This window comes from Anolis carolinensis, chromosome 6 (assembly GCF_035594765.1).
Source record: "Anolis carolinensis isolate JA03-04 chromosome 6, rAnoCar3.1.pri, whole genome shotgun sequence".
NCBI lineage: Eukaryota > Metazoa > Chordata > Lepidosauria > Squamata > Dactyloidae > Anolis > Anolis carolinensis.
The window spans coordinates 110,505,168-110,521,223 of record NC_085846.1 but is presented as its reverse complement, the minus strand read 5'-3'; the positions used below and the strand labels follow the sequence as shown (position 1 = coordinate 110,521,223).

General features: G+C 40.5%; 1 protein-coding gene across 10 annotated transcripts in view; it reads right to left on the bottom strand.

Moving 5' to 3' along the window:
• kmt2c (lysine methyltransferase 2C) overlaps nucleotides 1–16,056 on the bottom strand; it is a 204,428-nt gene that overhangs the window by 181,463 nt on the left and 6,909 nt on the right. The window contains exon 1 of one of the 10 annotated variants that reach the window (XM_062957194.1): nucleotides 1,525–2,016. The exons of the other annotated variants lie outside the window; for them this stretch is intronic. The gene's annotated coding sequence lies outside the window, so the exon portion shown is untranslated. Of the gene's footprint in view, nucleotides 1–1,524; nucleotides 2,017–16,056 lie in introns of those variants that run through there. 10 annotated transcript variants of the gene reach the window in all.

Below are 16,056 nucleotides of genomic sequence, written 5' to 3'. Positions count from 1 at the left end.
TGTAAAAGTACCCTTCAAATGTTGGATTTCTGTGCACAAATTATATTATTTTATCTGTTGCCTGATTTGATTTGCTGCTTGCCATTTGGCTACTTTTTGTTGGAAACCAATTTTTGGTGAGTTTTATAAGTTCATATTGAGATTGTTTTATCCCTTGCCTGATTTGATTTGTTGCTTGGTCTGTTTCTGGCTTTGAATGCTTGCCATTGGGTTACTCTAGTTGGAAACCGCCCTGAGTCCCTTCAGGGACATAGGGGGGTTATAAACAAAATATTATTTTTATTTAGCGTTTAGATTAAAGGGAAATGACAGCACAGTCATGACCTCTAGACTGTTCTGTAAAAGTACCCTTCAAATGTTGGATTTCTTAGCACAAATGAGATTGTTTTATCTGTTGCCTGATTTGATTTGCTGCTTGCCATTTGGCTACTTTTTGTTGGAAACCAATTTTTGGTGAGTTTTATAAGTTCATATTGAGATTGTTTTATCCATTGCCTGATTTGATTTGTTGCTTGGTCCGTTTTCGGCACTGAACGCTTGCCATTTGGTTACTTTTTTGTTGGAAACCAATTTTTGGTGAGTTTTATAAGTTCATATTGAGATTGTTTTATCCATTGCCTGATTTGATTTGTTGCTTGGTCCGTTTTCGGCACTGAACGCTTGCCATTTGGTTACTTTTTTGTTGGAAACCAATTTTTGGTGAGTTTTATAAGTTCAATATTCAGATTTTTTTTCCCTTGCCTGATTTTATATGTTGCTTGGTCTGTTTTTGGCTTTGAATGCTTGCCATTGGGTTACTTCTAGTTGGAAACCGCCCTGAGTCCCTTTGGGAACGCAAGGCGGGTTATAAACAAAATATTATTACAGTAGAGTCTCACTTATCAAACACTCGCTTATCCAACATTCTGGATTATCCAACACATTTTTGTAGCCAATGTTTTCAATACATTGTGATATTTTGGTGCTAAATTCGTAAATACAGTAATTACTACATAGCATTACTGTGTATTAAACTACTTTTTCTGTCAAATTTGTTATATAACATAATGTTTAGGTGCTTAATTTGATGTTTAATAGGCTTTTCCTTAGTCTCTCCTTATTATCCAACATATTCGCTTATCCAACGTTCTGCCAGCCCGTTTACGTTGGATAAGTGAGACTCTGCTGTATTTAGTATTTAGACTAAAGGGAAATGACAGCACAGTCATGACATCTGGATTGTTTTGCAAAGTACCCTTCAAATGTTGGATTTTTCTGCACAAACGGCCTGTCACAACAGAGAAGAGCTTTCTCCACTTGATGGTGGGGTTATATGAGAGCGGCACAGGCCATTTTTTCCCTGCGTAACAAGCCAAGAGAGCTTATTTGAAATATCTACAAAGTCAAGATTATCTGTCCCTGTAACTTTCCAAGGGGGGAAACCCACAATCAGTTGCCATAGGGTGGGAAGGCGGGGGGGGGGGGGGTTCTCCTGTCATGTTTTCTTCCTCTCGGATACAAAGAAGTTGATGGCAAGGGACTCACCGCCTTCTTCTTATTTTCCTCCGCCCAGCATTGAATCCTCCGCCTTGGAAGCTCTCGGAAGGGAGGACGGAGGGGCCCAGGGCTGCTGACCCGAAGAAGTTCCTCACATGTCAGGAAAAGCCAAAGGAAGGGAGAGAAGGGAAAAGGGAGGGAAGAGAAGGCAGGAGGCGCCTGGCTCAGCCCTCCCGGAGATCAGCCATATTCCTCTCCCAAAGCAAACAAGGCTCCACTTCCCAGGCTGGCTGGTGCGACCTCTCTCTCTCTCTCTCTCTCTCTCTCTCTCTCTCTACCAAAGCAGGGCTGGGCGCTGCCCTCAGGACCCTCCCTCTCTCTCTCTCTCTCCCTCCGCAAGATCCAAGCCCCGCTTCGGGGAGGGGACGGCAAAGACCCCCGACGGACCGCCTCGCAACTTGGGCTCCCCGGGCTGGCCCCTTCCTTCCTCCCTTCCGACGCAGACACAACGCCAGCCTCCAGCCGACGGAGGAGGAGGAGGAGAAGGGGAGGGGAGAAAGCCAGGCAGGCAGGCAGGGAGGGGGAGGGCAGGGCTGGAGAAAGTAGATCCGACGGCGCCGACTGCCACGGCGGTGCGGGCTGGATTTCCCCGCACACAGGATCCGGACTCGGGCCAGCCCCAGCCAGACAGGCTCGCCGGGAAAGCCATTAACTCCTTCCAGGCCGGGCACAGGGACAAGGAAAGCCACGGGAAGCAAGACAGAAGGGACGCACCACACAAGGTCCTCTAAGACCCACGAAGAAAACCCAAAAATTGCTGTCTTCAGCCGAGGATAAGAGGGACCCTCTCGCCTCTGCAGGAGTCTACAGTATATCATGCAGCTGTGGACAAGTCTACCTAGGGACTTGCCCAAACTCGAATCAAGGAACATGAAAGAAACTGAGCACTAATTCAACCAGAGAAGTCAGCCCTAGCAGGGACCACCAAACGCAGCACTGCCCAAACACCAATCAATATATATATACAGTAGAGTCTCACTTATCCAACATAAACGGGCCGGCAGAATGTTGGATAAGCGAATATCTTGAATAATAAGGAGGGATTAAGGAAAAGCCTATTAAACATCAAATTAAGTTATGATTTTACAAATGACGCACCAAAACATCATGTTAGACAACAAATTTGGCAGAAAAAGTAGTTCAATACTCAGTAATGCTATGTAGTAATTACTGTATTTATGAATTTAGCACCAAAATATCACGATATATTGCAAACATTGACTACAAAAATGCGTTGGATAATCCAGAATGTTGGATAAGCGAGTGTTGGATAAGTGAGACTCTACTGTATATTATTTTATTTATTTATTATTTAAACTTATATGCCGCCACTCCCCTAGGGCAGCTTACAAGAAAGGCTAAAATATATAAAAAGGTAATGAAATTTCGACACCCTTAAAGGCCATCCAGTCCAACCCAATTCTGCCATGCAGGACACAATCCAAGCACTCCCAACAGATGGCCACCCAGCCTCTCAATACTAACAACAACAACAACATACAATCCTAAGGTTTGGAGTGACCTCTAAGGATCATCCAGATCAACTTCCTTCTACCATGCAGGATGACACAATCCAAGCACTCCTGACAGATGGCCATCCAGCCTCTACATAATAATGATGATGAAGATGATGATGATGATGATAGAAGCATAGAATCCAAGAGTTTGGAGAGACCCCAAAAGGCCATCCATCCCAACCCTTTCTACTATGCAGCAGGACACAATCCAAGCATTCACAACACATGGACAACGTATAAATACTATACAATACTACACAAGGACATAGACCCCTCTACCCTCACCACTTTCACAGTACACAAACAACCAAATGCATACTAAACATAAAGACAACCATACAACAGACATTCAATACCACCACTACCTCAACAATTTTTCACCAACACCAACAGACAATGCCACAGCAACGCATGGCTGGCCACAGCTAGTCAATAATAATAATAATAATAATAGTAATAGTAATAACTTTATTTATATCCCACCACCATCTCCCAGAGGGACTCGGGGTGGCTCACAAAACACTCAATACAAAATACAACAAGTGTCAAACAAAACATAGGCAATAATAATAATAATAATAATAATAATAATAATAATAATAGATCACATCCTCAGCTGCTGCAAGAAGATCGCACAGACAGACTACAAGCAGAGGCATAACACCATTGCTCAGATTATTCATTGGAACTTGTGCCACAAATACCATCTGCCTGCGACAAAGAACTGCTGGGATCACAAGCCGGAAAAAGTTACAGAGAATGAACATGTCAAGCTACTCTGGGACTTCCGAATTCAGGCAGACAGAGTTTTGGAGCACAATACTCCTGACCTCACGATCATGTTAAAAAACAAAGTATGGATTGTCGATATTGCAATTCCAGGTGACAGCAGGATTGAGGAGAAACAACTGGTAAAGCTGACACCATATGAGGATTTAAAGATCGAACTACAAAGACTCTGGCACAAGCCAGTCAAGATGCTCCCAGTGGTGATGGGCACACTGGGTGCAGTGCCTAAACTTAAACACAATCGGCACTGACAAAATTACCATCTGCCAGCTGCAGAAGGAAGGCTACCTGACTGGGATCTGCACGCATTATTCGCCAATATATCACACAATCCTACACACGTGGGAAGTATCCGGCATGTGATCCAATACAACAGCCAGCAGAGTGTCTGCTGTGGACTCATCTTGTTGTGTTTCAAATAATAATAATAAAAAAACTTTATTGATTCCCGCTCCATCTCCCGAAGGACTCAGGGCGGCTTACACTGGGACAAGTCCAAAACAGTATTACATCAATAAAAACAATAACACAATAAAATCACAGCATAATAACACATCTTACAAAAGTTAAAATAACTTAAAATGTAGACAGTAATGCCAATCTGCAGTCAAGTACCATAGGACACGGGCCATTTTAAGGGGAATGGAAATCTAAAAATGCATATTCTTTGGTGACTGGGGATGGGAGAGACTAAAGGTAATAAAGTGCATGGAATGGCCAAGGCCTAGGCAAAGCACAAGGACAATTAATTATCAGTTATGAGAAGGCACCTGTGAATATCCACATTTTCAGATTCTTCCAGAAGGAATCCAGGGTGGGAGTTAATCTAATCTCCTTTGGGAGGGAGTTCCAGGCAATAAACAGTCAACACGACATCATAAATTCACAGTACCCCCTGGTAAAAATAAAATACAGCAATTGCTGTAGATAAAACAGCAGTATTCAATCTCAGAATGGTAAAGTGCAAAAAAAGAGTCAACGGAACACTCTGAAAACAGAGAAATTCCAGACATGAAAAAATCAAGGACAGCAAACACCTCCCAACAAAGGATTCTCCCTGACAGGAAGAAGCCAGGCCTTGAGGCCACAGGGCCATCAAATGTGATTAATTACAACATCTACATCGGCCTCCAACAGACAAGAGTTCTTTCTCCCTCCCTGGACCTTACACAGATATATAAACCTCCCTTGCCTAATTTCCAACATACCTCACAACCTCTGAGAATGCTGGCCACAGATGTGGGTGAAACGTCAGGAGAGAAAGCAAAAGACTCACAGCAACCCAGAAGGTCCCCTATTGGATCATTGAAGGTGAGGGGCTCCTGTTTGAAATTGTTGGTAGTTTGCACGGGACCGAGAAGAGGAGGTCTCTCTTGCAAACGGAACAATTTTTTTGCCGCACAAAACAACATAGCAAGATGTTTCTCCAGGTGGAGCAGGTTCATCTCAGGTCCTTCCAGACAGGCCCTGTATCCCATGGAGGATGGAGAGGATCCACCCCAAAGCCTCAGAAGACAAACCGTGTTCTCGCAGGTTAACACAATAGCAAGTATTCCTTCAGGTCGTTAAGCCTCAACTCAACCCAGCTGGAGTTGTATGAATAAGCACCAGCAGTATGTGTTATGCCTGAAACCTTCCTGTACACCACTTTTAAAAAATATTTAAAATGTAAGATACATTCTACATTTATCACCATATTTTGGATCCCACCGAGTAATCTCACTACTCAGTGTTCTAATAATTAACCTTCCAATAATAAGGCAAAATAATAATAATAATAATAATAATAATAATAATAATAAGTGGTCCCGGTGGTGATGGGCACCCTGGGTGCTGTGCCAAAAGATCTCAGCCGGCATTTGGAAACAATAGACATTGACAAAATTATGATCTGCCAACTGCAAAAGGCCACCCTACTGGGATCTGCGCACATCATCCGAAAATACATCACACAGTCCTAGACACTTGGGAAGTCTTCGACTTGTGATATGAAATCCAGCATATCTGTCTTGTTTGCTGTGTCATAATAAAATAATAATAATAATAATAATAATAATAATAATAATAATAATAATAATACAGTAGAGTCTCACTTATCCAAGCCTCGCTTATCCAATGTTCTGGATTATCCAATGCATTTTTGTAGTCAATGTTTTCAATACATCATGATATTTTGGTGCTAAATTCGTAAATACAGTAATTACAACATAACATTACTGCGTATTGAACTACTTTTTCTGTCAAATTTGTTGTATAACATGATGTTTTGGTGCTTAATTTGTAAAATCATAACCTAATTTGATGTTTAATAGGCTTTTCCTTAAGCCCTCCTTATTATCCAATATATTCGCTTGTCCAATGTTCTGCCGACCTGTTTATGTTGGATAAGTGAGATTCTACTGTAATAATAATAACTGCAAAAGGCCACCCTACTGGGATCTGCACACATCATCCAAAAATACATCACACAGTCCTAGACACTTGGGAAGTGTTCGACTTGTGATTTTGTGATACGAAATCCAGCATATCTATCTTGTTTGCTGTGTCATACAATAAAATAATAATAACTTTTTATTTATACCCACCACCATCTCCAATAGGAACTCGGGGCAGCTTACAAAGGACACAATGGTGCCATAGGTAAAGGTAAAGATAAAAGTTTTCCCCTGACATTAAGTTTAGTTGTGTCCAACTCTGGGGGTTGATGCTCATCTCCATTTCTAAGCCAAAGAGCAGGCATTGTCCATAGACATCTCCAAGGTCATGTGGCCAGCATGACTGCATGGAACGCCGTTACCTTCCCGCCAGAGTGGTACCTATTGATCTACTCACATTTGCATTTGCATGTGCATAGGGATTTGGGGCGGCTTACAAAGCACACAATGGTGCCATAGAACATATAAAATACAGTATATCAACATTAAAACCAATAACACATTTATAACCAGACACATAAAATTAGCAAGGGCCATAGAGTCATTAATATGGCAAAGTGTGGGTTAAAAAAAATCCATGCAATCAGTTTAGCCTTTCCTGGAGATCTAAGAGCCCACATACAACATGCAACCTATCTTAGAAGAGCATTATGTTTATAACAATGGTGAGGGTGGGGAGTGTGTGTCAAAATTGGCATACCAATCCTGCTGTCAAAAGGCAAAGCGTGCCACAAGAATCACTTAGGCCTTCGGTGATAATGTTGGATTTGGCAACACTTACAAGCTGTGAAGCTAATACTTCAGGGGAATGTGACCCTATTCCAAACCCTATCACACTAGTAAGAGTCATCCTAAATGTTTTCTCTGGACTGAGCTTGAATGAATTGACCTTTATTCTGTCCCTTACTGATTTCCAGTTCAGCACACACAGAGATTCAATGTTCTGAGAGTCTTTTGGGTTAAAGTGTAGAGTGTATGCTCTTTAAACAAATGGAAGATGAGATAGAGCTGGCTCTCATCCGCATACAAATGACAGCTTATACTGTTGTGGGAAACTCACTTTTTTAGGTTAGATCAGAGTAGCATAGGAGACAAGCTAAATCTCTACGTGATAGCAGAAATGTGATAAGAAATAGCATTACCTCCTGAAATTCCAAACAGGAAAAAGATCACTGGAATGCTGAGCCCTATAAGCCATAGTCAGTCAATTTAGAAGAATACAATGGTCAACAATGTCAAAGGTTGCTGATGGTTCCCAAACAAATGAGGAGGATCACAACATCTCCGACTCTTGACCAGCATAAGGAATCAAGACAAGCCAAGGTAAATGTAAAGGTTTCTCCTGACGTTAAGTCCAGTTGTGTCCAATTCTGGGGGTTGGTGCTCATCTCCATTTCTAAGCCGAAGAGCCGGCGTTGTCCGTAGAAGGTCATGTGGCCGGCATGACTGCATGGAATGCCGTTACCTTCCCGCCGGAGCGGTACCTATTGATCTACTCACATTGGCATGTTTTCAAACTGCTAGGTTGGCAGAAGCTGGAGCTAACAGCGGGCTCTCACTCCGCTCCTAGGACCTTTCGGTCTGCAAGTTCAGCAGCTCAGCGCTTTAACACACTGAGCCATGCTGGAAAATGGATTAAATATGACCGGTATGGAAAGTTTCTTCCAAGCATGATTATAACCATGGAATCATCAGCAAGGAGGATATCTGAAGTCCGTCAATAGTCTTTATCAGCTTTGGCATCCAGAGGATATTTTATCTTAAGGCAACAGCGACTACTCTCTTTCTTTCTCTTATAAAGAAGCATTTATCGCCATCAGAACTCAGCTAGTCAATATCTTCCTGCTATATGTTATAAACCATGATGGGCAGCGATCAAGAGAACTGTATCCCACTCCATATATAACCAAATAACTGAAACTTGTCCAACAAAACTGGACCAGACTGTGAGCTCAATACACATATGGACCTTTCTTGAAACTTAGTAGCATCCTGATTTAGGCAACTGCAAGGAATTGGAGACTACCGTAAGTACTTTCCAAACAAGCCAAAGTGAACCAACTAAGGTTCACTTGCTACTCTCCGAAACCCAGTCTGGAGAGGAATCTTAACCACACAGAAAAGGTCCAAATGGCATAATGCTGAGAATACACATGTAGCATAAAACCATTCATTTCCTTACCATCAGGCAATGATGTGGACTGGGAATGGAAAAGTACAACATCATGACATCATGATAAACAACACGTAATACTATACACTTTAGGGGAAATGTAACATGGGTGCACATTTCTAAATATTTATTTTTGTAGGCTATATCCTGAAGTTGTTCATCATATAATTTCAGCCTTTAAAATATTTATTTTACTCTTGATTCTACGTAACGCTGGCAAGTAACACCTTTCAATATTAAATCTAAAGAAATTGTATTTTATAAAAAGGCCAGAATAATTAATCCAGCACTACAGATACCCAGAAAATACCCACCATTGCTAAAGTTACAGAAAAAATTAATACATTTTAATTTTAAAATGGCAAACAAGCCATCATTCAAATGAGACAGATTTTTTTCTCATGTCAGAAGTGACTTGAGAAGATACTGCAAGTCGCTTCTGGTGTAAGAGAATTGGCTGTCTACAGAGACTTTGACCAGGGGTCGCTGGGATATGTTAGCTGGGAGGCTTCTCTCATGTCCCCACAAGCTAGAGTTGACACATGGGAGCTCACCCTGTCTTGCGGATTCGAACTGGCAACCCTCAGGTCAGCAACCCAACCTTCAGGTCAGCAGTTCAGCTGGCACAAGGGTTTAACCCATTGCACCACCATGGCTCCTAGTGAGACAGATAAAAACAAGTTTTTTCAATGTACAGGCAGTCCCCAAGTTACAAACAAGATAGGTTATGTAGGTTTGTTCTTAAGTTTAATTTGTATGTAAATTGGAAAAATACATTTTAAAAGTGTAGCTCCATCCAAAATATATATGTTTTAGCTTTGAATAGTATAGGGAAGGGTTCACATTCCTGTGGAGTTTGTTTCGCTGTCTGTGCCCCTGTTCAGAAGATTTCACTGAACTTTCTGTCCCTGTGAGAATTGGATTTTGAAAAAATTGGCTTGTTGTAGAAACAAGGGTTGGTGATGCAGCTTCAGTTGAGACACCTTTTTCACATGATAATAATTCTTCCAGGAGGGAATTTCCTTTCCTAGGGGTAGATTTAAGATAACTCTGAATAGTTTGTAAGTCGGATTTTTGTAACTTGGGGACTGCCTGTACAGGCTTGTTGTGATCCATACAGAGGCAGGCTTCCACATGTGTATGCTTTTAATGTAGAGATTCCCAATCTTTGGGCCTCCAGGTGTTTTGGACTTCAACTTCCAGAAACCCCAGCCAGTTTACCAGCTGTTAGGAAGTGTGGGAGCTGAAGTTCAAAACACCTGGAGGTCCAAAGGTTGGGAACCATTGCTTTAGTGGATGGAAAACCATGTGTAAATGCTACATAAATAAAGTTTTGCATAAGCGCATCAAAATTGTGAGTCTTTTTACCATCACCACCACAAACCAGTTTCTTCCCCCCTCATGCGTTTATGTCAAGCTGCTTTGAGTCCCCTTTGGGGAGATAAAGCAGAGTAATAATAATAATAATAATAATAATAATAATAATAATAATAATAATAATATTTGAAGATGGTCAAGGCTTGGAGAGCAGTTTTAGGCAAGGTGGGGGCTGCTGCCAAAAGTTGCCTGAGAAAAACTGCCTGGTTTTCTCAGTACAGTACTATGGACAATGCCTTCTGGATATTGACCAAGAATTTGTATGTATTTTTAGTTAGACATTTGCTTTATACATTTAATCCAATTGTTTAACTGACCAACTACATCTTTTAAATTTTTATTATTGTTTCATACTTCTTCTGGAAATAGATTTTACCATATCTCTTATTCAGTTTTCTTTAAGATTAGGTAAATGTTCTACTGAAATCAAGCAGTGATTGGACTACCTCGGGCTTTTCCTTCCTTGCTGGATTCAGTCTCTCCTCCTACGAAAAGTATTCAACCTCAACATCAATTCTGACTCAGCATTTTGACACTGCCACCTAATGTTTTGAATGTATTTCTCCACTGTGTGTGTTTAAAACATACATTTTGAGATGTATGTCGGAATTAAAAAGAAGTTGGATAGCCTGAAAAAAAACCCCCAAAATAATGGGCACCTTGAGGAAAGAGAAAAGATGGGATGGGGGTTGGCTATGCTGGCTACTAGGGTTAGTACAGGCATGGGCAAACTTTGGCCCTCCAGTTCCTACTGGCTGTTAGGAATTGTGGGAGTTGAAGTCTAAAACACTTGGAGGGAGGGCCAAAGTTTGCCCATGCCTGGGTTAGTAGGAGTAGGTTAGTAGGAGCTGCAGTCCATCAACATCTGGAGATTTACATGATTTCTATCCCTGCTTTAGAAGAGAAAGAAAAGAAAACACTTCTCTTACCATAAGACAACATAGAGTGCTTTTTATTTTAAGGTAAAGGTTTTCCCCTGACGTTAAGTCCAATCATGACCGACTCTGGGGGTTGGTGCTCATCTCCATTTCTAAGCCGAAGAGCCAGCATTGTCCGTAGACACCTCCAAGTTCATGTGGCTGGCATGACTGCATGGAGCACCATTACCTTCCCGCCGGAGCGGTACCTATTGATCTACTCACATTGGCATGTTTTTGAACTGCTAGGTTGGCAGGAGCTGGGGCTAACAGCGGGTGCTCATTCCGCTCCCGGAATTTGAACCTGGGACCTATTTATTTTAAAGGACTATAAATATACTTTCTCTCAACTATTATATGCCATCTCATATATTCAACTTATACTTAGTCATATTTCCATTTTACAACAACAAAAACATATTCACCTAGTGCCGAAAGGACAACTGCTTTACCACCTTGACCAATTCCTTACCACCACCCCTTTTGTATGTGTGTTACCATACTTGGCCCATGTCTCTATAGTTGAATAAGGCCCACCCTAAAAATGGAATAAGTTCCAAGATGAAAGGAGAAACCTGCTACAATACCTTCCTAATCACAATTTATTATGAATCTAAATTGTAACCTACACAAATGAAATAATGCTGAAGCACCTGGCATACTAAGTCCAGCCACTCATTGTACTATTCACAGCTGTTTCATTGTTACTCTTCGCTACACCCACCTCATTGCCATCTGCTGCCCTCATTTCAAACTTGAAGCTTCTTCGAGTATCACACACCTTGCTATCACGGAAACATATGGGGTCCGAATCCTGTCTAAGAAATATTTGTGTGCTTTGGAGTAAAGTGAAGATCAGAATCAGCACAACAGCACAATCAAGCTATTATGTTCCAGGTTATACTTGGAGGTAGATTGTTATTGTTGTACATATAACATATACAAATGTTCTAATATAAAAAGTTTTTCATACCCTGATATGAAACTTTCCAGTTGTATAAGTAACAAATATCCATCATGATATGGGCCTTATATCGCCTTTTCCTTTTTAAATTCACTATAAAAATATATACATATCAAATCTGGAAGGTATTTCAAAAAGGCACAGAATAGGTTTGTAAGGATGGCCTTTCTGCATGAGAACTGGGTTTAAACTACTGTAAAAGTATATGATTTAAACCATATGTAGTCAATTGTGGACGGAACTATATTATCCTCATAACCTTTGAACAGGCTACAAGGTTGCTTTGATGCACTCAAAAGTGATATTTTAAATTATTAGATTTCATTCTTATTTTTGATCATAAACCCAGATATATAGGTGTCACATTCAAAATGGTTTTAAAATTCTTGATAATTAGTTTTATACCAGGAGTTCTCATTCACTAGATAATTATATTAGGTCTATTACTTATTAGAAGTTTACATACATACATGCAACAATTTTTATTGTTTTATTAAAACACATTTAGTCTAGTTGAAAATATCTAGTATTTTCATGAGTAGTGGGAGCTATAGCTGTTTGTGTCTATGTAAGTGGACATCCCAACCACATACATACATACATATTTTCACTTTTATTATGTGTATAGATATGGTCAGTGGACTACTCACTAAACAGACTACTCAGGATACACCAATGGCCCTCCCTTCAATGACATTGCAGGTTATAGCGAGTGCCATAAACATGTCCAAGAGCCCTGTCAATGTCCTCCACAAACTCCATAATGCCCACCACACATGAGGGCTTTCATTCAAGGACAATTCCATCCTAGATTTTCTGTTTTTCCTCCACTACAGACATCCCAGTGTTTCTGACTTTCTCCATTGGAGTGGAATTTGCATAACCCCGTCCCCTGCCTCTCCCTTAACCATTTCCTATTCCTTTCTATGGCACACAGCAAACAGAGGAATTAATCAGCAACTGAACATACTAGAGAGGTTTGGGGAGAATTCACCATGATTTAAAGGAGGTGTAGGTACTGGGATGTATAGTTCACCTGCAATATAAGAGCACTCTGAACTCCACCAACGATGGACCTGGAACTAACTTGGAACACAGAACCCATATGACCAAAAAAAAAATACTGGAGATCTTTAGAGGGATTTATTGTTGTAGTTCACCTACATCCAGAGCGAACTATGAACCCAAACAATGATGAATATGGACCAAACTTGTCAGGCAAACCCGATATGCCCAAATTTATTCTTCTAATAACCCGGGCACCACCGAGTCCTCATGCTAGTCAAAAATAAAAGCCAAAACCAAAATACACAGACAATTAGACACTAATCACTATGCTAAAACTTCTGTAATAGTTAACTAAAATAAATTAAAACACAATAAAACATGATTAGATAATAAATTTGGTAAAATGGGATTAAATTACAAGATGAAAGCAGGGAGAGTAGAGTGACGAGTGTAAAAGTATGAAAATACTAGATCGTTTAAGAAGCAACAAAATCTACATTCCAAACATATGTTATATCTTGCTATGTAACCGTGTGCTGCTTGGTCTCAGTTCTGAGAAAAAGTGAGGAAAATGATGATGATGATGATGATGATACAAACAACCTCTGTATCTCATGATCAATTGCAGATATGGAAAGTGACCAAAATAATATAGATTCCTATTTAAAATCTGAGCGAAGATTAGAAGTTCACTATCAAAGTACCTTATATACTCAAGTATAAGCTGTCCCGAATATAAGCTGAGGCACCTAATTTTACCACAAAAAACTGGGAAAACATTGACTCCAGTATAAGCCGAGGGTGGTAAATTTCAGAAATAAAAATCGCTAACAATAAAATTACATTAATTGAGGCATCAGTAGGTTAAATGTTTTTGAATATTTACACATAAAGCTCAAATTTAAGATAAGACTGTCCAACTCTGATCAAATCATTATTCTCATCTTCAATGTAAATGTGTCCTTTTAATAATAATAGAGTAAAATAATACATGTAATAATAATAATAATAAATACAGGAAAATAATACATTTAATAATAAATAGAGTAAAATAATAAATGCAATAATAATAAGATCAGAGTGAAATAATAAATGTATTAATAATAATAATAATAATAATAATAATAAAAATAGAGTAAAATAAATGTAATAGTAGCAACAATAATAGATAAAAATAATAAATGTAATAATACCAATAATAATAGAGAAAAATAATAAATGTACCATATATTCTCGAGTATAAGCTGACCCAAATACAAGGCAACCAGGACCCACAACCAAGTATAAGCCGAGGGGGGCTTTTTCAGTGTTAAAAAAAAGGGCTGAAAAACTAGGCTTATACTCGAGTATATACAGTATATTAGAAGTTGTACAAGAAGTTTTAAAGTCTCACTTCACATTCATTGCTTCAAAAAAGCAAGACTGGAAACTTGGCTGCAAGCTGATCATATTTAAACTTTCCACAAAGACAGTGGGTTCCTGCAAGCCTCACCACCTGTGGCCCTCCACAGCAGCAAGCAGCAAAGGAGGTTGCTTGTGACCTCGGTTTTTCACAAAGTATTGGCAGGAATCCAGCAAGTTGCATCAGCAAGCACGCACTGCACGCTACATACTTAATCTTTCAATCTTTTATGGTTTATTTTTGTGCCAAACCCAGAGCCTCTGCAAAGGAGGCTATTCCAGAAATTTCTTATCAGGAGATCAGCTTACAGGTAGCAAAAGCTATAAGGATTACTTTTGATGTTTGCATCAGTTAGAGCAGATATGGGCAAACTTGGGCCCTCCAGGTGTTTTGGACTTCAACTCCCACAATTCCTAACAGCCTACCGGCTGTTAGGAATTGTGGGAGTTGAAGTCCAAAACACCTGGAGGGCCCAAGTCTGCCCATGCCTGAGTTAGAGACTGGATGCAAGTAGAGCCACTGAAGCCAAATTCAGTCAAATCTGAATGATGGTTGACAAGGCTTACAACCCGGAGGGATGAGCTCTTCACCATCCCCTGATCACTCAAGCTGCTAACCTAAGGATGCCCCTCGGTCACTACATCTGGAAAGAGTGGAAGCACCCAGTAACGGCTTCCACCAGAAGCCTGCAAGCCTTGTCAGTTTTAAACTAGTCAACCATCATTCATGTCTTCACAACATCAAGACTGGAATATTGTCATTTTAAATTAGACTTTAACTCTGTAGGATAGGATCCACAGAATTTCTCTGTTTTGCCAGCACCTAACTTTATTTTGGCATCAGGCATATTTAGCAAATGGGTTTTTAGGGGGGATAAACTACCATATTTCACTGGAGCTAAGGCCCCAAAATTACCATATTTCACTGGAGCTAAGGTCCCAAAACTACCATATTTCACTGGAGCTAAGCCCCCAAAACTACCATATTTCACTGGAGCTAAGCCCCAAAACTACCATATTTCACTGGAGCTAAGCCCCCAAAATTACCATATTTCACTGGAGCTAAGGCCCCAAAACTACCATATTTCACCGGAGCCCCCGGTGGTGCAGTGAATTAAACCGCCGAGCTCCTAAATTTGCTGACCGAAAGGTTGGCGGTTTGAATCCAGACAGCAGGGTCAGTGTCCGCTGTTAGCCCCAGCTTCTGCCAACGAAAACATGCAAATGTGAGTAGATCAATAGGTACCGCTCCAGAAGGAAAGTAACGGCGCTCCATGCAGTCATGCTGGCCACTTGGAGGTGTTGACGGACAATGCTGGCTCTTTAGTTTAGAAATGGAGATGAGCATCAATTCTCAGGATCAGACACGACTAGACTTAATGTCAGGGGAAATTCTTTAACCTATAAGGCCCCATCAAAGGTAAGGCTTTTGGAAGCTCCAATTTTAGGGGGGGAAGTCCTTAAAATATTTTATCAAATTTCCTCTGTATGCACAGTACCATTTTTTGTTTGTTTGTTTCAATGCAGCTTTGTAGTGCAATTGTTCTTGTGGGGCGAGGAGGGAGTGTGAAAAAAACCACAAGTCATCTGCCTGTATACTGCAAGTAGCTTCTGGTGAAAACAGAAGAACAGCCTGCCTCAGGGGAGCATGCTTGCTCCATCAATGTTTGGCATTTACACAAATGATCAGCCAGTGCCAGAAGGGACAGAGAGTTTCATCTACGCTGACGATTGTGCCATCACCGCTCAAGCAGGGAGCTTTGAAGTGGTTGAACAAAAGTTCTCTGAAGCTTTAGGTGCTCTTACTGTTTATTATAGGAAAAATCAGCTGATTCCTAATTTATCTAAAACACAGACGTGTGCTTTCCATCTTAAGAATAGACAAGCATCTTGAGCTCTGAGGGTCACCTGGGAAGGCATCCCACTGGAACACTGCAGC